This window comes from Polypterus senegalus, chromosome 3 (assembly GCF_016835505.1).
Source record: "Polypterus senegalus isolate Bchr_013 chromosome 3, ASM1683550v1, whole genome shotgun sequence".
NCBI classification, from domain to species: domain Eukaryota; kingdom Metazoa; phylum Chordata; class Cladistia; order Polypteriformes; family Polypteridae; genus Polypterus; species Polypterus senegalus.
In genome coordinates, this window is record NC_053156.1 from 98,511,282 (window position 1) to 98,537,040 (window position 25,759).

Here is a 25,759-nt window from a genome sequence, read left to right on the forward strand (position 1 = left end):
CATTGCAAAACTGAAATGCATATATCAATAATGACTGTTTCATTAATACCGTTATCCAAACATTTTGAAAAAGCGTCTGTATTATCAGAATATTGAGATGTAGTTTGTATTTATAACAACAGCAACATTATGTAGCCCAAAGTGCTTTAGAAGATGAAGAAAGAAAAAAGAAAAATATAAAACTAAGAGTAGGCAATACTAAGTAACGAAAAATAAAGTAAGGTCTGATGGCCAGGAGGACAGAAAAAACAAAAAAGAAAACTCTAGAGGGCTGGAGAAAAAAAAAACAAAATCTGCAGGGGTTCCAAGGCCAGGAGACCACCCACCTAGTATAGTGGAGTGTCTCGGGGCCTACTGACTTAACAATGAACACAGGTATTCAAAGGGTGGTGTGCTACGTACCCTTCTGTACTTCTTGTTCACTTCAAACTGTGTGATCAGACACACTTCCTACTCCATCATTAAATATGCTGATGACACCACCATCATTGGCCTGATCACCAACAATGAGGTCTACCTGCTGACTCAGAGTTGCTGAACAACATTCGAATTTAAAATGCCATCCATCCTAAGGAGCTATTATTAGACTTAAGAAAGCAGGGGCAGGCCATACTGAAATCTACATCAGAGGGGCTGCAATTTATAGACTGAGCAGCTTAAAATTTCTTGGAGTGACTGTCACTGATGAACTGAAGACAAAGACACACAGATTATTAAGCTCTAGGTATTTGTAGATGTATCCGAACAGACCTACGGTGCAAAAATGGTCCCAATGAATCAAAATGAAAATCAAGAAAGCATTTTTTTTATTTGCAGTAAGAAAACAAAAATTCTAGTGCCATGCAATAATAATACGGTCATTCTACGACGACACAGAATATATACAACGAAAAACAACAATAAGTAATGGTGAGGACTTAACATATGTACAGTGGTTAAAATTAAAACTGATAGGAAACTAGGAAAAACAAACAAGTAACATATTCTTCTACCTCCTCCTACAGATACAAGATAGAAAAAAATCAAAAAGGATAGAAAAAACAACAGTAAAAATCAAAAGTAAAAAACACTTATAAAAATACAAGATAAAACAGTTAATATCTATATACACATGGGAATGTTCTCTTAAGTTAACTGTACCACACTCTCTCTACAGTTAATATCTCCAATGGTAAATGGTCAGAAGATGACCCCTGCTGGTATCGTTTCAGTTTTATATATCTGGTCTGTCACTCATAACGTTGACCTGGCACAACCAATGAAAGACATGGTTATAATGGCCATCTCTGTTGTAGATGGATGCCCTTCATATTTTTGCCTTCTTTCCTACTTTTCCCCACTTTCAGTTGACTTCCTGAACATTCTTATTCTCTTCCTCTCCAGAACCTTAACTCTTACGTCTCCTGTATTGCATGAACAGCTTATATGTGTTTTTTCCTCCGGTAACCTTCTCTCAACATGCAGATTTAAGTGGACATCCTTTCTTTGGCAGGCACAAAGTCATGGCGGGATGCTGGCATGCAAGGTTTTAAGAGTTCAAATAGACGACTGGCCACTTTGACCCAAATTAAATAGCCAGTAATGCTTCCTCCCACCGTGTGGCTGCCCAGAAGTTTCTTTCCTGGTGACTCCATGGACCTACCTTGTATATACCTAATTATGAGAAAAAAAGACAAACTTGAATTAGTTATATACTTTCTCAAAGTGAAATCCTGTGATATGACCTATCACACTTGCCTGTATCTCTAAGTCCTCCAACATCTGAGGGCAGCTCACATTTCTCCATTTGAACTGCAAACTAGAAGACACAGGTTTAACCCCTACTACTCTAGGCAAAGTAAAAAATGCCAGTAATTCAATTGTTGTAACTGAGTACCAAGTGGTTTCTTTGTCTGTTAAATACATGCAATAATATACTTCAATTGTATTGTTTTTTTAAAATACCTGCTGGATAAAGTAACTGAATAGCCACTTTATGGAGGGTAAAGAAAAATGAAAAATGGGAGAAGAGGTGACCCACAATGATCACATAGAATAAGTATGTTTGAAAATGGGTGGATAAATGAATGAGCAATGAGATATTCGTGGTACTGCCCATGTAGTTTCTGTCTTTGAATACCCATACATGAATCAGATGAGCTGACCAGTGAATTTGACCATATCTCTGTCTTCATTTCTTCCCGAGGTATCCTGTAAATTGGAAAACCTACAGTAGCTGTGCCTATGTGTGCATAAATAGATATCATTCATCACAATATTAAGAGGCTAAAACTGATTACCATCTTCTAAACTTTTGCCTTGATCTATGGCTGCAGGAAGAGAAGGTTTGAGCAATCATTTCATCTTTACTTTACATTGTGCCATTACTATTCATCATCAAGGGAGTAAACAGCCTTTTGCATTCCTTAGGAAGTAATTTTACGGGCTGGTCCCCTGCCATTTTTTTTTTTTTTACTTTTAACTGGAGCTGCAGATGCAGTATGCAGGTTGGTCTGATTAGTCAAAATGTTTCCTGTACACCAATCAGCATTAGAAGTGTAGTAACTGAGAAATACAAGGGTGTGCATGCTTCGGCTGGCAGCGCCTTGCTTACGCCCGCTTCCATTGCACAACAGGCAGAAGAACTCACAGCTCAGCGGCCCATCCCCTTTACCATCAATGTCAATGCTTTTCCTTGTGATGTGTGTTTCTCTTACTTTTTTGCCTGACTTTTTTTTAGTTCTGAGGGTTTCTACCTCAATCACTATGTGTAATAATGTGGCCATTCTCAAACAAGGGGCAGATTCACTTCTCTGTACTTCTTTACTGTTGTAAAGGTAGCTAAACCCAAAGAAAGGAGAAGTGGAATGTAATTGTCTGGATGAATTTACTAATGTCTTACATGTTCATGGACACACTACAGCCCACTGTGCCCACTGAATTATTATGTGTTGTTACTCTTCTTCACTAAATTCTTGCATAACAGTCTCAAACCTGTCTAATAAAATTCAGTCAAAGATGGATGACGTCAATCTTGACAGAATTAGCTGCAAAGTAGGATTTAATCCTTTAGTTCACTGAAGTTATTCGTAAAAGCCGTACTCCAAACAGTTGTCAGCTATGTCATGCATCTAAGATATTGAATTCTGAGGCTTAGAGCACAATTCCTGATTCTCTGGGTCACTTAACCTGTCTGTGTGCCCTCTGTATAAAACATATATATATAGTATGTAAAAATTAGGCTGTTGGTATGTTCATAAGGGCCAGGGCATGGTGGAATGATGCTATATAAAATAAAATGAATGCTTTATGCCTGCCAAGTGATACCCACTTTTTCCCATTCATCCATCTTCCTGAACTCATTTAATCCAATGGCAAGGTGCAGAGAGGGGGTTTGTGAACCCTATCATGGCAACATTGGGTTTAAAGGCTAATTTATAATACTATGTCAAGCATAGGCCATACTGTAGCTATGTGAGAAGGCTGCACCGTAGACTAGGCCATTGAATGCATTTTATAGTTCTGTGTTACGCAGCCTGTAAACACGTGCCTGAATGCTAGTTGGCAGTATTTACTGAACACAAGAAATGCAAATGAACTATTTAAATGTAGGCAGTTTTTGCTTTCACAAGTACCGCTCCTCTTTTTACATATTTTTCTTATGTAGGCGAACGTATTTGTCCCTAACACTTTCGATGTTTATACATTTGCTGACTTACAAACTAGAAGAGAAACAAAAACGTGTTTCAGGAAATACATAGTTATCACACTTGCCAATCAGAGTTGTAGGGGTTCGTGTTTACGCAATGCATAGTCATGTTTTTGAAGATGTGTGCATCAGGCTACACCATAGGTATGCCTTACGGTGACACCGTACATACAGCATAGTTTTGATGGAGAAGTATAAATCAGCTATATGGCAGTACCACAGATGTAAATTAACACTCGGTAGTAAATAGATAGTGCCAGCGTCACCATATCTACATTTTTAGGTGATATCCTGTATTGGAGCCTAATCTGTTTGTATTGAGTATTCTTCTTGTGCTGAGGGTTTGAGTTAAGCTTAAGGCTTAAGATGTTTGACCCTCTAACACTGAAAGTATGGTAAAGTAGATTGCTCAACTCCTTCAGACCTCTAGAAAACTACACACATTCCCTAAAAATGTGCTTCCCCCTGTAATAGCTGAGGTTAATGCCTTGCTTTTTCTTAATTCCTGTTCAGTATTCAGGGGTACAGGGGTTCTGATATATTGGATTCCTGGAGTGCTGTCTTTGATCGCTACAGAGACTCCAGAATGATGTTCAAAGGCTATAGTAGGTAAACTTATCCTTATATTTGGGATATAAGAGGAAATCTGGAGCATTCAATGAAAAACTCATGCATCCATAAGTGAACATAGAAGTTCCACACAGACAGTGACAAGGCTGGAATCTGAACCCTATCTCTGGGAGATCTGAGGCAGCACCACACTGCCATGTCACTCTTTTGAATATATATAGCGATACTTAACATAAATTAAAACTTATAAAGTGCAAACTGATGATGAGTGTTGATTGCAGTGCAGGAAGTTCTGTATCTGTGGTGAGACTGACAGCAAAAATTAAAGCAGCTTTCAAGCTATGTTGAGCTCTGGGCATTTCAGCTTTGTGTGAAGCTAATCTACAGAGCAAAAGACTGAGCAAAAAGTATGTGTAAAGTGTGGGGTTCCAAAGCCCAGTGTGACAGAATAATCTGTACTGCCTTAGTTATAGTCTGTCAATATTTCTGAATTAAAGTCACCTGAAAAGTCAGGAAAAGTTGTGAACAAGCAAAGCTCATTTTAGTCTTCTTACTCCATTCCTAAAATATGACTCCAGAACATGTTTTTACAAGAGCTGAAGGTGTGCCCGTAGCAGTAGAGTTTGGGAGAGCCTGCAGCTTATTTTTAAGTCAGCAACTCATTTTTACCAGACATGAGCATTGCTTTCTCATCTTGTGCAATGTGACTGACTGCCTGCACTAAGCAGGAAATTCTGTACGCTGCTAACTAGAAGATGACTTTCATGGCAGCACACACGTCTCATCCTCTTCCAGACGGTGACTTTTTCTTTTAAGGCAGACCTGTGTTTCTCAAGGAAGCAGGAAGTGAAAAAAGTAGCTAGAGAGCAACCTGTGAGGTATGTGACTATGTTTTTAAGTTGTTAATACTATTGTTTGTTTCTTTGTGCATTTAATGTACACATTGTCTTAGAGTGAAACATAAACGTCTATGAAAATGCATAATTGTAAATGTTAAAATTTCAGTATCAATCACAGTAAACACTAATTTTAACTGAACTATAAACAGTATATGACTACCAAGTACATACACTTCCATACCATTGTGCATTTTGTGAAGAGGTAGGGTGACTTGGGCAAGTGGACCATCAAGGGTATCAGAGGACAAGACCAAGTCCAGCATAAGATTTACTAAAGAAAGAGACACAGAGTGAAAACCTCAGTGTTAGGTAAATAGCAAATTATTATTATAGGGAGGCATGGCCCACTAGGTGGAGGCAGATCCTATCATTCATGGTGCTTCAACATGAAACTGGAAGAGGCATCAGTCCAAGCAAAAGAGAGTAATTGGGGGTTGCTGAGTAGATTGTCTGAATTACACTAGAGAACAGGGTCCACAAAGCAGATACTCTGTTTAACAGGAGAATGAAGGCTCTGGAGGCAGCACAGTGGTTATCACCACTGTCTCACTATAAAAGCGCTATTTGAATTATGCATCTGTATGGTTATTGTGGGGTCTTTGCATGTTACAACTGTACTGGTGTGTTTCTTCTTCTGCATACTCTGGTTTCCTCATTCATCCCAAAAGTTGTACAGAATAGGTTAATTGTTGATGTTGAACTAGCCTCAGTGCAGTGAGTGTGAGTATGTGTACCCTCAAATGAACAGCAGTCATGCCTAGTGTCATTTCCCACCATGCACCCAGTGCAGCAAGGATTGGTTAGCTTCTGCTACACAATTCCAAAGACCAAAATTGGGCTGAGTAGGTTTGAGAATCTGAAGTATGTATGTTTTGGCCAACAGGTGACAGAGTTAGGCCCCAGCCGGAGAAGATGGGGCTAGGTTACTTATTTAGAGTAACAACAACAACATTTATTTATATAGCCCATTTTCATTACAAAAAGTAGCTCAAAGTGCTTTACATAATGAAGAAAAGAAAAATAAAAGACAAAATAAGAAATTAAAATAAGACAACATTAGTTAACATAGAAAATGAGTAAGGTCCGATGGCCAGGGTGGACAGAAAAAACAAAACATTTCCAGACGGCTGGAGAAAAAAAAAAAAATCTGCAGGGGTTCCAGGCCACAGGACCGCCAAGTCCCCTCTGGGCATTCTACCTAACATAAACATAAATAGAGTAGAGTTCAGAGAGGACTGAGAGGAAGTGGACACTTTCCCACCAAACCAGTGAAGCAGCACATTTTATCTGGCATAGAAGTGTAGGACCTTTTAATCATAAATAAGCGTCTGTAAAGAATCTCTTTTTAAGGACTAGTGCAAGAATGTCAGAAGCCACTGGAGCAGAGGTCTCAAACACAGACCCTGGAGGGCCACAGTGACTGCACAATTTCATTCCAGCCACTTTCTCAATTAACATCTAACTACTGCTGCTAAAAGAGAAGACTTTGCTGTCTACATTTTAATTGACTCACTTTTTTAGATTCTGAAACCTAAATTGCATAAATACTTAGCTGATCCATGTCAAAACATTTGGATGATGTTGTCAGGAAAAGAAAGTAAACAATAGAAAAAACTTTTAATGTGTCAGAGTGAGTGTACTACTAATCTCTAAGGCATCAAGCTTCAAACTGAGATGCTGGTTGGCTGAAATGTCTTCAAGTGTTTTTTATATTTAGAAGCATACTCCTACAGCCACCCCAGTCCTTCAAGAGCGGAGTTTGAGACTTTCAACTCAGAGGAAACTGTGGCCTTCTGTTCCTCTAAACCCAAACAGGACCACCTCAAACCAGAAATGGGTTCATTGTTTGGTGGAATATGACATTAGTATTGTTTTTAAAGCTGCTTAATTCCAGACAGCCATTGTGTTTTCATTTGAGTGAAAACATGGAGTGAGGACTTACTTAGGAATAAGAACTAGAAAACATCATCCAATCTTAGCACATCTAGTAAGAGGAGGTAAGCAGACAAGAGGGATGAATGGTCAAACATGTGACTAAAAAGTCACTAGAAACCAATGGAAAGAGCAGTTGCCTTTTGGAGGAAATGAAAGTAGAGATAGCAGGTGTTGGGGACTTCACTGTGACAGAGTTTCTGAAGTCCAACAAAGAGAACCAGAGCCTGAAGAATGAGTTGAGTGGCTTGGGTAGTGAAGGAGGCTTGAACCGTCTGAGAGTTCTGATGAAAGAAATGGCAGGCGTGGGTCACTGAAGAAACATGTTAACTAAAAGAGAGGAAATCATCCAGGGTCGAAAACCGCCTGTGACTACATTAGTGTACAACAAGGTGTTTGCAAACTTGATAGCTTTTGCACCTACACGATAAAAAATATTTGAAAAGGACAAAACTTAACATCTTAGAAGTATTTATATGCTGCACAATACATTTCCACAGTGCTTTAAAAAAAATGAAATCAAGTTTTGGAAATATCTGGTACGGAAGGAAAATTGCACTAACAAGGCAAAGAAATAAATGCAGTGTTTCATTAACAGCAAGTACTGACATCAAATTATGAAACAGGCTATAATAAAAATGGAATCCATCACACAATATAAACATTTGAAAAGAAAAAAATAATAAATGTCTGAGAAATATTCACTTGCTCTGGTTCAAAAAACAGCTAGTTAGTGCTCCCAGGAAAAATAAAATGAACACTTCTGCAAATATCAGAAGCCATAGAAATAAATAGCATGTTCATTAAGAGAAAGAAATGGCTTCTGTTTAAAAAAGAGGCCAGAACAATAATTGTAGCCCTCCAGTAAAACATTTGAGACCTCTGAGTTAGCTGGTCATCTGTTGGCTTACTTTGCTTAGCTGCTGGTTAAGAAAGAATAAACAATTGATTGTGCTGAATCTTAAAATGTAATTCAGTTAAACTTAATTCAAAATAATTATGTTCAGAAATAAATGTCTACTAAACTGAAGTTGACCTCATTGAATTCTGGTTAGTGGATGTATCCACACACACCATGCAAAGGATGGAAACGTGTGGGTACTGAATATTCTGTAAATCAGGTATATTCATCATTTCCCACATAACCTGTATGTTTATTACAAGCTTTCATTTTAAACTATTTAAATGGAAATAAATCAAAGTTTTATATTTAACATAAAATATTCATATTGAATTTGAGAATACATTACCTTGAAAATGTATCAAGAATTATTTAAAGAACCAAAGAATAGTATAAATGTTCAGAATACCTCTGCACATACTGTACATAGATCTGTTAGCCCTCCTATCTTTGCTGTATCAATACCTAGAATTGCATATTCATTCTTGTGAGAGCCACAAAAGTTAAAGGTGTTTGCTTGTGTATAGAGCAATAAAATACTTTAAAATATCAAACTGGTGGGAGTGTGTTACTTTGATGCTGTGATCAGCACCTCTCCTTCATGGCTTTAGGGATCTGGGTTTCATTCCCAGCTAGGTCACATCTGGAATGAAGTTTGCACAATCCTCCTGTATCTATGTGAGTTTTCATCTGGGTATTCCTGTATCTTCCCACATCCCATAAATATGAAACCTTAGTTCATTGGTGATGATGAAGTGACCCTTAAACAGTGATTACAGGTCATTTTATAAGAATATGTCCTGTAATTCATTGACTACAGGTCTAAGGTTATATCTTATTTGTGCCTGATGCTGTTAATCATCACTCAAAACAGACTAAAACACAAATGGTTAGAAAAATTAAATTTAATAGTTATCTAGTATCCTAAATCTAGTATCCTAGGAAAATGCAACTTGACCAAATTCAACAAGACATTAATTGTTGTAAGGGAACAAAAGGAAGCTTCATAATTGTGATTCGGAGTCCCACACATAACAAAAAGGGAGTGAAGCCTCCTAAAATGACCATAATGGTAGGGCTTTAACCTAACCAACCTGCCCAAGGAGACTCAACCTAAAGTAAGCTAGCATTAAAACTGCTAACTGCAAACATCCAGCCCAGAAGACCCAAATGCCCCACAAAAGGAGGATGACCAATAACCTCAGCTTGTGCACAGAAGAGCAACAAATAGTCTTTATCAATTAAAGGGTTTAATATAAAATAATAGAAAAATACAAATAAAATGCTCAAAAGAGCAAGAATAGGCAAACAAATCAGTTGCCTAAAAGGCACTCCTAAACAAATAAAGCCCAAAATGAAATCCCCAAATCAAAATCCCTTAAACTGAAGAAAGCCAGAAAAATCCAATGAATTTAACAATACTTTGTGGTAGCCGGCCTGGACACAGATAGGTGGACATGTTAATGTCACCCAACACACATTTATTTACACAGTTCATATTTACAAGTGCACACAACAACTCCCAAAGTCCTGACCACAACACAGTGCCTCACTTCTTCAGGCCACCTCTTTGCCTCCTCCAAAAAGCTCTGTCCTTCTACACTCCCAACTCCAGCCAGCGGCCCCTTTTATATGCACCCGGATGTGCTCCAGGTGTCTTCCAGTGACCTTCCGCCGACACGCCCCTGTGAGGCGGAAGCACCGGCTGTGTACCCAGAAGCACTCCTGGTGTCTCCGATCCTTTTCCCCACAGCACTTCTGGGTGTGGCGGAAATGCTGAGGTCCAGGGCTCTCTAGGCACAGGGACGCCCCCTGGCGGTGACCACGGGCCCCTACAGGTTAGAACTTCAAAGCTCTGTACCCGTGGCCCCCAAAGGAACCAGGGTGGTTTGAGGTGGACGTAAGCCCTCTTCCGGTCCTCCTGGGTGTCGCCATCTCCGACAACTTACAAGTACAATGATCTCCTGATCAGAGCTAACCAGCTGGAACCTTCAAAAGCAAGAGTGAAGGCTTGGAAGGAGTGATATCAGAGGGGCCCCGCCTCTTAGGACTCCAATCATAACATACAGAAAATGGAAGTGCAATTAAGTAACAGTATAGAATGAGCAAATGATAAATAAAACAAACAAAAACAAAACAAAACATGAGAAAATAATACAAAATTAAGAAAAAAACAAGAAAACATGTAATATGCATACATCCAAACTGACACATAGCTGTAACCAAAATAAACTAACAAAAATAATCATTTTCTTTACTAGGAAGAATCCGCAGTCTTGGACAACAGGAAAGTTTATGATGCTGACCTTATACCATTGAAATTATGATGTCATGTGTCAAACACTAGGTTGAAACTAGGTTGTCTTGCCTAGTAAAAACATACAATGTAATACAATACAATTTATTTTTGTATAGCCCAAAATCATACAAGATATGCCGCAATGGGCTTTAACAGGCCCTGCCTCTTGACAGCCCCCCAGCCTTGACTCTCTGAGAAGACAAGGAAAAACTCCCAAAAAAAAACCAGTAGGGAAAAAATGGAAGAAACCTTGGGAAAGGAAGTTCAAAGACAGACCCCTTTCCAGGTAGGTTGGGCGTGCAGTGGGTGTCAAAAAGAAGGGAGTCAATACAATACAATACACAAAACAGAAAAAATCCTCAATACAGTATAAAAATAAAAATCTTAAAAGTACGGAGCAGAATTTAACAGTAGATGGTATCACATAATATGATTTGGATTTGTTTAGAGTCCTGGAGACCTCATCCATCAAGCTGCCTCCCCCATTTGGCCACTCTACAGCTGAAATAGCGCTAATCTGATGAAAGGACCCCTCTTTCTCACGATTCCTGCGATCCTCCATCAGGGATGACTTTACCTTAGGCAGGCAAAACAACTTGGCAGAAAAGTGGTGGCAGTACATAATTTTTCAACATTGTTAAAACTGTATTGAAATTAACAATGCATTTCTTTGTCTCTAAAATCCTGGAAATTATATTCAAAAAAATTTAAGACCAAACAACAATCAAGACAAATTAAAAGGCAGATTATGACAGATGTGTATCCTCATCATAGAGATACTATTTAAGATGGCATTGCACTATTCCCGGTGTCCAAGATTTTGAATATGTGTGGAAAAACCTTTTTGTGACATTAGCTATTAGAAATATATACGCAGTGAGACTTTACATAGTCCATCCATCCATTATCCAACCCGAATCATCCTAACTACAGGGTCACGGGGGGTGTGCTGGAGCCAATCCCAGCCAACACAGGGCGCAAGGCAGGAAATAAACTGGCCAGGGCGCCAGCCTACTGCAGACTTTGCATAGTTTTCAACTTAAATTTTGGTCTTTGTACTGAGTTTTTCTAATCTTGGCCCATTTAATCTGTTGGTGCAAACATCTGCTTAATTTTTAATTTAGCTTTTCACCCTCATCTCCTGTTCCTTTCCTTTTGTCTGCCTGCCCATTTTTTCAACTTGGCAAAACAGTAGGGTTGACAGTGTATGTTTTTTATGTTAAATGCCGAATTCATGCTTGTAGCATTGGAATTGTCACAAAAAAATAAATTTTTCAAACGTATTAAATGGCGAAAGTGCTTCAAGTATGGCTTCAATTTATGGAGTATGAAGGACAACAGTGAACGATATAAAGCGTAATGCTGACAAAACTGAAAAACGTGTCGAAATTGGAAACCACTGACAGTGCTGTTATTCTGTATTAATGTTAACTGTAATCTTCTTTTTAAATTCTGTTTTATTATGTTTTGTTAATATAATGTGACATTCAGGTAGCGTGTGATGTGCTGTGCAGGAGCAGAAGGGATGGAATGAATGCAGTAAGTGATGGGACTGGGTGAAGGGCTTCTGTTCTTAGGAGATGAGTGACAGGATAAAAAGGAAGGTGTGACGGGAGGAGGTTTTGAGTAGTAAGTCAGGAGATAATAAGCAGGAGTGTTTGGGGCATAGAGAAAAAAAAACTTAACTGGATAAACTGATTGGTAGGGTAAGCTTTTTTTATTGTTTTGGAGCTGTCCTCCATAACCCAGATAAGACAGGGCACTGTTTCTTACGGAACAAAGTAAAATATAAAAAACTCCAGTACCCCTGAGTTGTATTTGCTTATCATGCTGGTCGTTACAATATTATATGAATCAATTAATTTTGTCAATACTATATTATATTTTGTTAATATAGTTTTGTTTTGTAAGTAAATAGGACTAGTTATTAAACTAATCTACTGTATATTATAAAAGTAGCTGTTCTGTTTTCCGTCTTTTTCCTTATCTGTAACAGCCTAGGTCCTTACCACTGACAGATAATTAAGGTTTTACTGTAATAAACTATTAAGAAGATGATGGTTCTTTTCACACCATTCTGTTACCTACTTCTCAAAACTGTTCAATTGAGATTTTTGTTGCCTTTGGCAAATGGATTCTTTAGTAGCAGATAAGAAAAAGAAATGAGCAGTTAGATAGACAAGTTAATAACACACACACATGCATTGTGTTGTATTGGTCTGCTGAATTGCAAGTGTAGTCTGTAGGTATAAAGTTTAAGATGTAACATCTGCATTTATTCTGCAAGATATTATAAGATTATTAATGTTTAATGCTGCCCAGCAAAATCAATTATCTCCTCCATGCCACTTTGGCTTTGCTTCTGACCTGGCTATTTAACCCTAGCATTGTCACCATGTATTAGAAATAATGTGACTTAGCAGCTGCAGAGGCAGTCAGGGAATACAAAGCAGAAAATGAAGGAATATTTTGTTTTCTAATTATCACCGCTCTTTGGAGGCTGTCAGTTTTAATTTGCACATCCTTCTATATTCATGCAGAGGCTTTGGTTTGCAATCTAAATTTTGGTTCCAGTTCCTCTCAGCTGACATTTGAGTTTTATAAGCTTATGAGGGCTTTTTTCAGAAAAAGTCAAACTGTTGCACATTTGAACAGCATCAGCAGTGTCAACCCTAATGAAAATGCATTATAGATTTATTGTGCAGTGTCTCAGAGAACCACTGCAATGTCCTTGAGTTTTATTTTAAGGTCTTTACCCAAATATAGCATTTAACAGAATGCATTAGTCAGGGCACAATGTTCTGCATCACAGGATAATTTATTTGACATCTCTTTTGAACAGTACAGTACAATAAAGTTCAGAAAATCTCATTCGAATTGAACATGAGGCTCATCCTAGAAGACTGCAGTATTCTTCTTGATTATATCTCAGTGCAATTCTTGAATCCATTCATTCATGTAGTAAACCTACTTACTCTAATTTTAAATTCTTAGGGAGACAGAGCCTAATACATTATAACTCTTAATCCCTAAAAACAATTATAATGTAAGTTGATTATGGCTGCTCTCTATTTTTGGCTGTGGAGCTTCTGGAGATATGCTTACCTTGTGTCTGTCTCATATTTCGGTCTTATCAGAATCATAAAGGACCTTTTCTGCAATTGAAATGCTTTCAAGATATCACAATATCTCCTTGCTTCCCTTCATTTTTATTTTCCTTGTGCATGTACATGTTGTTCTTTTAAGTACAATCACAAGTTCTCAAGTAATTTGAGCTGAAATGACTTGAGAATCATAAGCACATAAGATGTGTCCATTCAAAGTGGGCACTAAATCATGAGTGTTCAAGAGAGTCACGCATGGCATTCGTTAAGCTGGAGAGTAAACCACTATTTTTTGAGAAATACTCTGAAATATGCTTATTCAGCCAGATGTATTTTTGTGATCCAGTTTAATGCAAAAAATCAGGTGTTTTCCCTCGAGTACTCAGATATGGGGATAGATATTTGAGGAGTAAACTGCTGTAAAGACAATGATTATGTTTTTTATATTATGTACATTAAAGAACCATCAACAACAAATCAAATAAAATAAATAATATATTGAACAATTATCCTAAAAGTAAATTTGAATAAATCGGACTCTACAGTTGCATGAATAAATAAGTACCATTTCCGGTGAGTGGAAATAGTTCAAAAGTTAATAGAAATCTATGTTTTGTACCTAATACTTGTTTGCAAAATTTGGTTTACCTAACTGAAAGTGTACTTAAGTTATAGTGTTTACATACACACATACACACACACAGACAATTCCAAAAATGGTATTGTCGGACTTTTCGGAGGTCTAAAACATCGAGGTTCCTCAAAATCTCGAAATCAATTTTTTGGACGATTACAATACTTTCCCTCCGAGAAAGTAAATCAGACTCAGGGAAATCTAAAACGTTAAGATTCCAATACTTCCCCTAAACTTTGTATATGAGAAAATAAAAATAGGCAAACAGAAATGCACTTGCTATTCTTTCATCCATTGTAAGATTCCCCACAGCATGATATTCTCCATTGCAGGTTGAATGCACACTGCATACAAAGGTGAACAGCTAATCTACCCAAGTGCATCACCCATTGCAATAGATTCTGACCATGTGAACTTTAGTAATTCTGAATGAAATACCAGAAACTACCAGAAACAAGAACAATAAAACTTGATCAGGTTGAATAAGTAACTTAATAGAATGGTTCAAAAAAAATTATTGATATATTCTGACAACTAGAAGCAAGAAATCAGAATAAAATATAAAAAATATGAGGAAACCCATTTTTATTGCTGGGACGTGTAAAGTGGTAGAAGAAAGTGTGTGTTGTAGAATCATCTTGCCTCTATTTGGTCATAAAGGAAAAAGGGACAATTTATAATGTGGATTTGCTGAATCTAGCTATAGACATCCATAGATCTGCTCCATTGAAGAGCCAATTAGGTGTCACACACCTGACAAATTTTATTAGCCTTTTCATTTCACATCAGTCATTTTCATTCCTCAACACTCTCATTTCAAGAGGTAATTCATGCGGCGTTCCTCTAAGTACATATTGTTGCAGACCAAAGTCATTATGGATGGATCTAGCACGGCATTGCTGTCAATCAAAATTATCTTTAGTGAGTTATATTGTTGCTGTCAGGAGACTAGAGTCCACATTCTCATTAAACACTATTACACTATGGTTAAGATGAGAGTTTTGGGAGGGACATCTTACTCAGGAGTAATGATGACTATCAAGTAGGCGTGTCATGTAGTAGGACTGACATACCAGACACCTACTCTGATTTTCCACTGTGTAAATCATGTGACATAAATGTACAATTCAACTGGCTGTTTAGCAGAGTTCCTGAATCGCAAAGCTCCAGAGGTCTGCAGCTGGACCCTTATCAACTCTTGCAGAAAGTAGAGCTTTGGTGGACATAGTGAGTACAGGGTCACTGCTGTTTTCCTCCAGGTAAGCAGCTCCCTGTGTCTGGATAAAGCAGAAAGACACATGACATCCCTAGCCTCCCTCACAACTCAATCCTATGTTCTCTTTGCTTTGACCCTCTCAGACCAAGCTCAATAGTTACACTCATGACAAATCTTTTCATTAAAATGTAGAATGTTTTTAATACAAACCTATTTTTGCTAAAATATAATATTTTTTCAAAGGAATGATACTTTTATATTTTACACATAATAAAGCCACATTTTCTGGATATTTCCTTGATTAAAAATGGACTAATAAAGTTAAGTTTCTGTATGAGTGGAAAATGTATCAAAAATAGAGGAAGCTATGCTTACACATATCAGCTGTTTTTTGCTGCTGTTACTCATCTTGTGATCTATATTGAGTAAAGATGAGATAATATACTGGCTGATATTGTAATTAAGTAATGATTCCAGAAAACTTGAAAATTACAACTCAGGCCATGAGAGGACAATAGAGAGTGTTTCCCGTTCACTGGAACTGTCCTGCTCCCTTAGTTTTGATGAAAGGAGTTTACTTACTTAACTTGGCACCAGAAATAATCATATTTTGTCGGTGGTCAAATAAATACACTTAACACTAACCACACCCATCACAAATGAAATCTTAAGGAAAACATTTGTATTTATGGGGGTGGGAGCTGATTAATATGAAAATAAGTATAAAATCAAATACATTCTTGGTTCCACAAGCTATTTTAATAAAGTAATGATGTTAACAAAATGTAAATAAATAAATGACAGCTACAGTGATCAGCTAATCAGTCAAATACTGGACTGAAGTGATGGTTTGTTACAAGAGATCAGCAGCACTAGCAGACAAACAAACAACAGTTTAAACCTTTTGCTCAGACAGCAATCTAGAGTGACCCAAGGAACAGCACTAAGCCCAGGCTGCCAAAACAAAAATGCAACCGGCCAATAAACTCATTAAAGTTGTTGAACATCACGCTGGATGTTGTGGGCTTGATAGAAGGCTACATCCAACAAATATTATAGTAATCAAATGCCACACTCTATTACTCATACACTCAACACCAGAATAGAGCATCAGCAAATAGACAGAACATGTTTATGCTTCATAAGTGATATACTGTAGATGTATGTGCTGTACAATTAATATAAACACTGTGGTGGGCGCAGTACACACACCCACACAGCAAAGCAGAAAATAAAACAAAATGAATAACTCACCTACATGGAGCTGACCCAGTATCTGATCAGTATAGGATTGTCTGTGCCCTTATCATCCACAGTGAACTGAAATTATTTCAGCTATGAATCATTCCAAATTTGCTCGGCTTGGCACCTTTCACAGCTAATGCCTACCACTTACTAGGGTTGACAACTTTTGCAATATCATCTGTACTTAACCTCCATGGCAACAACAACAACAACATTTATTTATATAGGACATTTTCATACAAACAATGGCTCAAAGTGCTTTACATAATAAAGAATAGAAAAATAAAAGACAGAATAAGAAAACAAAATAAGTCAACATTAATTAACATAGAATAAGAGTAAGGTCCAATGGCCAGGGGGGACAGAAAAAAAAACTCCAGACGGCTGGAGAAAAAATTAAATCTGTAGGGATTCCAGACCATTAGACTGCCCAGTCCCCTCTGGGCATTCTACCTAACATAAATGAAACAGTCCTCTTTGGATTTAGGGTTCTCACGGAAGGACTTGATGATGATGGCGTCAACTAACAAGCGTAATTCAGGCTCACAATTCTTTGTACTTTACAGTGCTAAGCCCAAATAACTTTTGTGACAATGTTCTGCTTCCATTCTGTGAGTTTTGCAACTCTTAGCTAGTCAGGCAGAGCCTTTAATGCAAACACAATGGCACATAAACTAGATGCTGTAAAGACAGATTTGGAACAAAATGAAACTGAACCAATAGTTGAATCAAGTGATAGTGATGATCATGTGAATTGGTCATCAGATGTTGACACAGATAGTGACACTGATGCATACAGCACTGCATGATATGCCTGGTGAATATGATCATCTGAAGGCTCATCATGGTTTCAAGTTCATGTATGACAAAAAAGCCAAATGATTGTGACCAAGTAGAAAAATAAGAAAGATGCTTGTCTTCTAAGCACTGTTCACAATGCAGCAACTCTTGTTCTTGTCAGGGGAAACATGGAACTGACTAAGCCTTGTGCAGTGGCAGCCTACAATAACATGAGGGGTGTGTTGATCATGTGGATCAGGCACTTTCATTTTACCCTGTCATGTTCAAACAACAGAAATAATATTACAAGAAACATGTGCAAAGAAACATGCTTGCATTGTCCTGATTGCAATGTCAGGCTGTGCATTGGTCACTGTTTCAAAATGAATCTACATTAGTAACTCTGGACATATTTACGATCTCTTGTCTAAGGTAAAGATAAATTATCAGTGGTATGAAACATAATCATGCTCACCTTAAATTTAAATTACTTTGCATTTTAAGATTTGGGATGATTAATTGTTTCACAGAATGAAAATTAACAGTTTGGTGTGATGGAATGACAGCAATATCAAGTCCACAAAATTATTGTAAATTATGTATATCAATAACAACACAATTTGGCTTCTAATTAGGAAACTGGTTACAGCAATGACAGTAGATCAAAGTGAGTGAATGTAGTAATCCACTGGGAAAACTCGAGAGCCCCAATTTAGCTGTTTTTTTTAGTGTGTTTTGATTTTCATTCTCTGTCTACTAGGTATGGAAAAAAAGTAAGCCAGTTAAAGTTAAGACAAAAGTAATCTGTTTTATCAGCAGAATAAATTAATTATTAATGAAGAAAATCGCTAGAATGGAAACCCACAGCCAGTTTGGCCCTGCAGGATCTGAGTTTGACACACCTTGTGTGAAGAATATAATGCATAAACGTTCTTCCTTCCAATTCACACTGACTCTGACATCTCTTGCAGTAATTTTCAATTTTCATGACTACTTTTTTTGTTTTTTAGCCTGGATTGTCTGTTTAGTAAGTAATTTGAGCTTTCTAATTACAGTTGTTGTGGACATTCCACCTATAGAGTGTTTATCTTACATTAATTTTTTAAAGCATTCTGTTCTGAACATCTACTGTATGAGTTTGTTAAGGTAGGTGTGTCAAAAAAGATATGATACTTTTTTGAGCAGAGAGAATTGGTAGGATAATTAAATATCAATTAGAGAACCTGACTGATTTTGTAATACTCTAATGGTCAGCAGATGTATAGATTAGATGTGGTCAACTATGTGTAGTATTCATTGCAGCATATTAAAGAACTTACAGAGCATGCTCCATGATTGACTGTGAACTTTCTAGAGGTATCCCACTTCTTCCATGACTTCCTTGAGTAAAGACGTTTCCAAAATTTGGCAACCCTGGTGATTTAAATGGCAGCACTGCGACTACCAGAAAGTCTGGTGTTTGAAGTGGCAGGACGTGAGCAAGGAGAGCCCACATGTAGAGGTCCCAGGGCAGTAATCAAAGTAGCTGGTGAAGCCAAAATACTGGAGTGCACATTAAGGAAAACTTGTACAGTTAAGAGAGATAGACTGTGTGCAACAGGATGGTCAAAGTAACAGGAATTAGGACCCCTGAGAATCAACTTTCTGAAGAAGAGATTACACAGCGTTGACCCAAATGTGAAGGTGTGTGATGCAATGAGACCCACGTGAAGAGGGGACAAGGCAATATGAGACGTGATTTGTTCCCAGTGCCAGCCCAACAACAACAACATTTATTTATATAGCACATTTTCATACAAACAGTAGCTCAAAGTGCTTTACATATTAAAGAATAGAAAAATGAAAGACACAATTATAAAACAAAATAAATCAACATTAATTAACATTGAATAACAGTAAGGTTCAATGGCCAGGGGGGACAGAAAAAACAAAAAAAACTCCAGACGGCTGGAGAAAAAATAAAATCTGTAGGGATTCCAGACCATGAGACCGCCCAGTCCCCTCTGGGCATTCTACCTAACATAAATGAAACAGTCCTCTTTGGATTTAGGGTTCTCACGGAAGGGCTTGATGATGATGATGGTCACGTAGAGTTCTGCCTTTTAATCCGTCCATCATTGTTGGTGCATCATGAAGCTTTGAGTAGGTGGAGGTGGCGCAGGCCCAGCTACACCTTCAGCTGGTAGTGACCTTTAGAGGGAAAAAAGAAAGGTTGCAGTTTTACAGCTTCCATCATGAGGATATGACCCCTAAGCTTAGCTTCTCATTGTTTTAGATTTCTAAGCAGTGTTCTAATTTTCCAAAACCACCACAAAAACCAAGAGAAATAAATTCTTCACAGTACTACTGTTAATTTGAGAATTGGTGTTAACATTTTAATGTATATAAAATTGAGGGTTAAGGAATTTGATAAAGAAACTGCAGAAAGAAAAGTAGTCTTTATCCGAATGCTTCTTTAAATATTTTTTTCTATTTCTTGCAACATACATGAGGCAGTAAATCATCACAAAACACACAAAAGAGCTGGCTAAACCTGTGATATAATACTCATTTATTTTCATTCCTTAATGTATAGTACTATAGAACAATAACTAATTAAACCATGGAGTTTAAATAACACAAAAATAAACAATATTTTACAGTTATGCACATGGAATGAAATCAGTTCTCATTGTTTGTACAGTACTTGGAAGAAATAGAAGCAGCTTGGATACATGATTTAATTCTAGCATTTTCACAAGGATATAGATTCTTCTGACTTTCACTTTTTTCCTGGGGTTACAGTGCTAAAAAGACATAAAAATATATTTTAAGGCCAGATGTATTTATTTAACCCACATAATACAAAGCATGATAACATGATGACAAGGTGACGAGTTCTGCTGTCTCACAGATCCAGTATCTTGGTTTTGACTCCCATTCCCAGCGTGTGGGATTTGTAGTTTTCGTGGGTTTTACTTTGAATACTGTATTTTTCCACCAATTTCCTGAACGACAACAACAACATTTATATATAGTGCATTTTCATACAAATGATGTAGATCAAAGCGCTTTACAAGATGAAGAAAGAAAAAAGTAAAATATAAAAATAAGATTAGACAATACTAAGTAACACAGAATAAAGTTAGGTCCGATACCCAGGAGGACAGAAAAAAAAACTCCAGAGGGCTCGAAAAAAAAAAAACAAACTCTGCAAGAGTTCTGAGGCTACGAGACCACCCAGGTCCCTCTAGGCATTCAACTTAATATAAATGATCTCAATCAGTCCTCATGGTTTTCAGGCTTCACATGGAAGAATTAGACAATGATGGCCATGTGGACCTCTGGCCTTCAATCCATCAATGTAGGGACTGCATGATGCTCTGATCAGGTGGTGGTGACACAGATCGCCACCACAGAAAACCAGAAAAAAGAACAGCAGAGAAAGTAGGGGTTAGTACGGATTGTGGAGCCATGGTAAAAACGATAATTAAATGCATATATAGAACATCAGGGTTACACTAAAATGAAGCTATGACTAAAGCCATATTAAAGTACTGTATATGGGTTTTAGCAGTTTTTTTAAAGTTCTCTACCGTATTAGCTTAGCGAATTTTTATCGGTAAGATATTCCAGTTTTTAGGAGCATGACCCCAGAAGGTTGCCTCACCACTTCTTTCAAGTTTAGTTCCACTCATTTGAAGATATAAGGGTGAGATTTGGAGTGTAAGGTGAGAGGCATCTGAAGGCTTAAAGTTTAATTGGGGATTCTAAATGGGTCTGGTGGGTATGTGCAGCACTCACTGCCATGAGATGAATTAAGAAAGCTAAAAAAAAATGTTGTAATGCTATGTTAAAATGCAATGTAGGGAAATATGATGGAATCCTGCTTGTTGTCAAATTCTGGTGCCTGTTTACACTGCCTTTAAACATTCAATGACAGACACAGAATTCCTCAGATTTAAATGGAAAACTGAAAGTATAAATTAGTTGCACATTTGGCTCCATAACGTGTTTGCATAACAGAAGCAGAAAAGCAAGAAGATTAAAGAAATATTTAGCAATTATGTTACAAGAGTCATAAAATTAATGTTAATGTTGACTGTTTTTAGATATAAATGAGCTGATCTTTTAGCATTTTGCAAATAATTTTAATTTTTCTCATCATTAATAAATATGTAAAAATGAATAGACTTTGTTGCTTATGTGTTCACTGTTATTTCTCTTTCCACTGCTGGTCTGGTAGAGTTTTTTGGATCCAGGGGTGTGGACAATGGAGGTGATGTCAGCAGTGGAGTGGCTATTAGTCTTTTATTCTGCAGAGGGAGGAAAAGAGAAGCCATTAGAACACAGCACCAACCCCTGGTTTGGCGGGTAATTACCATCACCAGAGCCCTTAAACTGCCTCCCAAGTGCACGCACATGACAGGCTCTACAACAAAAAAAGCATTTCACTGTGGCCTGGTGTGCTGTGCTCAGTCTATATAATACATCCTGCTTTATTTTATACCACTCATTTTAAATATGCTTTTTGCTCATTGTTTAAGCTTCCTTTAAGTGTTGTCATTCATATGGTATTTGTATTTTTACTTCTTAGTTAAGTGGGCTTTAAGTGGATCAGCTCTGAGCCCTTTCTTATTTCCACTGGTGATGGACAAGTTAACAGATGAGATTAGACAGGAATTCTCTTGGACTATGATGTTTGCTGATGAAATTGTGGTCTGTAGCAATAGCAGGGAGCAGGTTGAGGAGACCCTGGAAAGATGGAGATATGCTCTAGAGAGGAGAGGAATCAAGGTCAGTAGGAACAAGACAAAATACTTGTGTGTAAATGAGTATGCAGGGAGCAGAGTTGGCGAAGGTGGATGAGTTTAAATACTTGGGATCAACACTACAGAGCAATGGGGACTGTGGAAGAGAGGTGAAAAAGAAAGTGCAGGCACGGTGGAGTGGGAGGAGAAAAGTGTCAGGAGTAATTTGTGACAGGCGGGTATCAGCAAGAGTGAAAGGGAAGGTCTACAGGACGATAGTGAGACCAGTTATGTTATATGGGTTGGAGATGGTAGCACTGACCAGAAAACAGGAGACAGAACTGGAGGAAGCAGAGTTAAAGATGCTAAGATTTGCACTGGGTGTGACGAGGATGAATAGGATTAGAAATGAGTACATTAGAGGGTCAGCTCAGATCAGATGGTTTGGAGACAAAGTCGGAGAGGCGAGATTGCGTTGGTTTGGACATGTGCAGAGGAGAGATGCTGGGTATTGGGAGAAGGATGCTAAGGATAGAGCTGCCAGAGAAGAGGAAACGAGGAAGGCCTAAGAGAAGGTTTTTGGATGTAGTGAGAGAGGACATGCAGGTGATGGGTGTGACAGAGCAAGATGCAGAGGAAAGGAAGATATGGAAGAAGATGAGCCACTGTGGCAAACCCTAACGGGAGAAGCCGAAAGAAGAAGAAATTAAGTGGGCTTTATTTTTTGAAAATAGCATGAGTAAAAAATACATTTCTTTCCAGAGTCTCTTTTACTTTTTCAAACATATGGATTTTCTGCTTTCTAACCCAGATTCCCCTCTCTCTGTTTTTCAGTCTCCATTAATGTGGCTTAGTGCTCTTCAGATTCTGCAGTTCTTCTCTGAGATGAAAATATCCCTCTAGTTCTGTAGCTTTATCATATGTCCAACCCTTCAGTCTGTTTAGTTCATTTCCTAAATCCTAAACACTCCCCATTGGTTCTGTAACACTATACTGTGTCCATCAAAGGCCTCATGATGTGCACAATAAAAAAGATTTAGGATTTAAAAAATCTGATATTTTATTATTTTGTGTTTGTTTTTTGGTTTTTCAAGTTAGATGATGGCATTGCAGAAAATTAATATGCTTGTATGTGATTAAAAATGAAGACTTATACATTCAAGAAAAGAATCAGGAAAAAAGTGCCAATTAGTTACAAGAGAGTGTTGATATAGGATTTGGTTTCAATATAACATTATGCACTATTAGCTATTAGCAGAAATGTTCTGTGCTATGAATGTTTTATTTTTCACTTGACTGACATTCCCCAATTTATTTAATTTCCATTTCCTCACATATGTTTCATGATTATTTAATCTCACAAAAATTCCAATAAGTTCTAAATAATTTTCTGGTAAAATGCTCCCTTGGCACTTATCTGACCTGGAGCAACTACAGTATGTACGCAAGCCAAAAAAGCCCCTTTGACTAAGCAGCTGGAAGAAACCCTACTCTGTGTATGTTCTGTACATGTGTTCTCCCTCATACTGAATTTTAGGAGTAGGTTTCAAAATATAAAAATAGTTAATTTCACTTGATATTTACAATGTTATGACAGCAACATGGTGCAATACAGTAACTGTACTGTCTTAGGTTTTTACAGCAGCACATTGCTGTAAAGGCTGCCTCTTGCTCTTCGATTGATCGCTCCATCACTGTCTCTTCTTTTTCTATGCACAATGCTATCATTTTTGTCCAGCTATTTTTCCCTCTGTGTCCTCTGGAAATGGCTAACTGATTCAGTTTCTTTCTTATATACTCTCTAAACAGCACACATATTCCTCCTTTACATGCCACATCTTAATCCTTTAATTTACACAAGTTTATTTGCTTCAAAGGAAAGGAAATGTTATGAATTGTGCTACAATTTGTGACAATGATGATAGGCAGTAAGGGATCATTAAATGCAATGGGACATTACATGAAATATTATTATGTATTAGCTTCACAAGAACAGGTTAGAAGGATATATAAAGCTACATTATGCATTTACATATATCTGGAAAGAGTCACAAGGACTGTAGTCTTTTGGTGTCTAAGCACTGGTATAAATAATAAAGGAGAGATTATTAACTCTGAGAACTACACATAAAGGCACAGAAATGTTCAATGTGCAATTATGGCCACATCATCAGTTGGCACTCAGCTTTTTCATTTGTGTCCTTGTGGTGGCTGTAGTGAGGGTATCGTGGTGATGAATTCTGGAAATTGTTATATGCTGATGTTAGAGTCACATGAATTATTTCCAAAAATGGTAATTGAGTGGCATGGGGTCTTGGAAAAGAAAGGATTAAAAATAAACTTTAGAAAATTGTAACAAAAGTTCATGGTAAATTTTAGTAGCAGGAAAACGGGTGTGAGACAATTCTGTGACTTTGCATATACACCTTTATTAAACTAATGCAAATCATTTGATATAAAAAAGAAGTCCCTGTGAACAGATTTTGTTTAACATCAAGATGCATTTGTACTTATGGACTGTAATAGTGCCATTTGTTTTCTTGAACCATTGACAACTGATGCATTTCAGACAGGCCAATATACACAGATGGGACACAAACATACACAGACATCTTGTTTGAAATAACCAAGTTGTATTCAAGGATGCCTAAAATGTGCAAATCAGTTGAAAGCCTGAACTGATAAAAAATCACCTTATTGAAATACCTTCTTCTCATTTTTTTCATAAACAAGAGGAAAAGATTTGGTCAAATACAATACAAATGTTTGAGATGCGCCATCTGCTGGAATGACAAATGCTATGCATTTTATTACTACTTGCATTACAAAATACATTTTAAAAGGGGGTGCACTGCAAACATTAATGCTGAGGTTTATGTTGTTTACTTAGATTACTTAGTTAATGTACTTAGATGGGTAGCACAGATAGTATATACAAATATACATATAAATATTAGTGCTGGGAAAGTTAATGTATTAAACCATTAAAAATAATTTTAAAATCACATTCCGTCATTAATTCTTTTATTACATTAACTCTTGCATTATTTCATACATTAATTATCATACCACAATCAGATTTTAATAGAGGCCTATAGTATTTCTTCCTGGATATAAACAACGCAAAAGTTTTGGTTATGACAATCCTAGAATTCACCACTAAAAAAAACCCACTATATCCTAACTACAGGGTCATGGGGGCCTGCTGGAGCCAATCCCAGCCAACACAGGGCACAAGGCAGGAAACATACCCTGGGCAGGGAGCCAACCTACTGCAGAATTTGCAATATTTGTGCAGCCAAATTCAAATACCACAGGAAAACTACTTCTTTATCCTATCATTTGAAAGCAAAGCATGCTGGTGCAAAAACAGATTGTTCCAGTGGCATTGTGCAACAAGTTACAATTCCTGAATATGTGTGAAATACACTCATGTTTGAAGCTAAGGCGAATGTGCTAACAAATGCAATAGCAAAATGGATTACTTGTGATTGTTGGCCTTTGAGCATTGTTGAGGATGAGAGCTTTCTCAACATAATTAGACTGGCAGGCTTGGATGTTACATACCCATCGAGTCAGACAATTGCTTTGCGGATTGAGGATTTAAATATGCATTACAAATCAATAAAGATGAAGCAAAGATAATAGCATTGACGGGTGACTACTGGACGTCATTTAGCAACTACAACTACCTTGACATAACTGCCCACTACATAGACAGTTTGTCCACACTAGGCACGAACAATGCACACAACAGGATG

At 37.4% G+C, this 25,759-nt stretch overlaps 1 protein-coding gene across 2 annotated transcripts in view; it reads left to right on the top strand.

Moving 5' to 3' along the window:
• The first annotated feature begins 4,885 nt into the window (after nucleotides 1-4,885).
• LOC120525402 (synaptotagmin-like protein 2) overlaps nucleotides 4,886-25,759 on the top strand; it is a 541,287-nt gene continuing 520,413 nt past the window's right edge. For both annotated transcript variants that reach the window (XM_039747656.1, XM_039747659.1), the window contains exon 1: nucleotides 4,886-5,136. The gene's annotated coding sequence lies outside the window, so the exon portion shown is untranslated. The remainder of the gene's footprint in view (nucleotides 5,137-25,759) is intronic.